Genomic DNA, 2,413 nt, shown 5'->3' on the forward strand with positions numbered 1-2,413 from the left:
GTAATGTCATGGAAATTTTGTTGTGATGAAGTTGAGTTTTTTCAGCACAGTGTGAACGAGCAGCATGCCCATCTGCACTAAGAGGATGCATAAGGCCGACTTCACACTAAGGCAGTGAAGCGTCGCAGGACGGAAGCGATTTTTACCGGCGGGAGTGAAAATACAGAAAATATCTGTCCATCCACACCAACCGGCGGTAGTCAGGTGTCAGCCTCAAGGAAGCCGGCTCCGCTCCGCGCTGCTTTTGGAAAATAGAACTAGGGCGGATTTTGGACGGCAGCGACCGGCTGTGTCCCATTCAAATGAATGGCAATGTAGGACACTAGCCTTGGATTTGGGGGGATTTTGAACTGGACTGGCTGCGCATGCCAACGCTGCGGTGTGAAAGGCCAAATAGAACACACCGGCCGAAACTAAGCAGAAAGACCTCAGTCGTCTTGCTGCCGTTCCGCCACGCTCTAGTGTGGAGCCTGTTTAACGGGTAAATAACCAGTGATTACCATGGGGCCCACTTTCAGCTGGGGGCATGGGCGTAATTTCGGCATGGATATAAGGGACGCGTCCCCACCAATATCCAGCGATTATCGTTTTGTCCGCACCAATTTGATCACTGGGGCTGGGGGAAAAAAACGGTCTCCCGTCTCATTCGCATTGCGGCGAAGAAAGGGTTAACCAAAAGTCCTTTGCCAAAGGCTGACGACCAATCTGATTGGCTGTGCCTTCCTCTTCTTTCACGTGAGACTCTAGGTTGTGTATGGTTGCTAGGAGGCAGGAGCGCCAAAAAAAAAAGAAGCTGAGGTCTTTTCGGTAGGTTCTATCACTGCGCTAATCAGTGGTGTTACCACCATAGATGTGTATCTTCTATACCACACGGTACGTTATTAAATTACTCTGGCAGGCTAATGTTCCAGAATCTTTGGTGCAACGTGGGTGACACGGGCACATGACTGCCAAGTGAGATGGCAGGCAAAAGAAAAAAAAGTGGACATACGGAGCTACTTTTCAAAGAAATCTGTAAGTCACACTATCACTCGCTAATGACATGACGTTTGGAACACAGCCCGTTAGCAGGGCAAACTCGTTATCTATGAATCAAGTTGTCTACGATGGCACAACTAACTGCAGAGACTGTTGTGCAGTTGAATATCCAATGGCTGTCAATATGTTAATGTTGCATTATGTCCTGCAAATGATAGAATGTTTGTGACAGTGACACAATAACTCCTCATCAACATAACACGAGACAGATTTATCACGAGGGCGCCTTTGTAAAACGTCGGCGGGCACCTTAGCATAATGACAAACAAAAAAAAGCTATCCTTAGCTAACATTTTTCAATGAAATGGCATTCATGGCCCATTTTACTGTCCAGGTGACAGATCCAACATCACAACGCCACACTACAACACAGGCAGACGGCGATGGAGAGAAAGAGTCACAGGTGAAGTTGAATGATGATTAATTGGCGAAGTTGTCCTGTAATTTACCATGGGTTACATAACCAATGATAGGCTGATGATGGTTCATTACTGTCTTTGAGTGCATTAAGTGAATGCTCATGGGATGTCACTGCTATTTAACAGGTGACAGCTCAGCCATGTTGTAATAGCTCAGACAAAGGCGAAGAGACAGGAGCACAGGTGAATTTTATTGTTGATTATTGATTGATACTACTAGTATTTTTTAACACAATTCATGTTGGTAGATGAATGTTGGTTAATGATGTAAAGTGATTAATTGGTGTATGCTTGGCAAAAAAATGAATTGACATGTTATGGTTTTTTTGTACGTCGTATCAATGTATTATTTTATCAGGTGGCAATCATGACACATGATACAGGGGAAGATACAGGAGAAGAGTCAGGGTCAAAGGTGAGGTCAATTAAGAACAACCATGTTTTTTAATGTGAGGATAAAAAGTATGCAGTTAATTATGTGGGTGGTGATATCATGAGGTCACATGTAATTATCATCACATAATGTTACAGTATGGCTAATGGTATCATGTGGTCTATTTCTAAGGAAACTGGCACACCTGTAGTGAGCATCAGGGAGAGCAGCAGTGAGAGTGACACCGGCAGTGATGAAGAGCAGTGTAGTGGTGGTGATAGTCTGGACATTGGCAATAAGCCAAACCAGCCTGACCCAAAATCCATCCCCGATCAAACATTGACCAGTAGGGTCCTCCATTTTCAAGAAAGGTGGTATAAACAGTACCCATGGCTTCATTATAGCCAATTAAATTATAATTTCAGTTGCACGTGCATCACTGCATCCAAAGGGTTGGTGCTGCCCACTCTCTCTCTCTTTCTTTCTCCACATGAATTTCACCTACCTCTAACCTATTCCATGTCTCGTTCTCCGTTCTCCCAATAATCAACGTCTTTTGAAAGCGTGACGTTAAATCGGCAAT

General features: G+C 44.4%; 1 long non-coding RNA gene across 1 annotated transcript; it reads left to right on the forward strand.

Moving 5' to 3' along the window:
• Positions 1 to 1,374: 1,374 nt before the first annotated feature.
• On the forward strand, positions 1,375 to 2,116 carry LOC134435976 (uncharacterized). The gene is made up of 4 exons (XR_010032151.1): positions 1,375 to 1,441; positions 1,584 to 1,640; positions 1,816 to 1,872; positions 2,023 to 2,116. It is a non-coding gene; the product is annotated as an uncharacterized LOC134435976 (long non-coding RNA).
• The last annotated feature ends 297 nt before the right edge of the window (positions 2,117 to 2,413 follow it).

Source organism: Engraulis encrasicolus, chromosome 20 (assembly GCF_034702125.1).
Source record: "Engraulis encrasicolus isolate BLACKSEA-1 chromosome 20, IST_EnEncr_1.0, whole genome shotgun sequence".
NCBI classification, from domain to species: domain Eukaryota; kingdom Metazoa; phylum Chordata; class Actinopteri; order Clupeiformes; family Engraulidae; genus Engraulis; species Engraulis encrasicolus.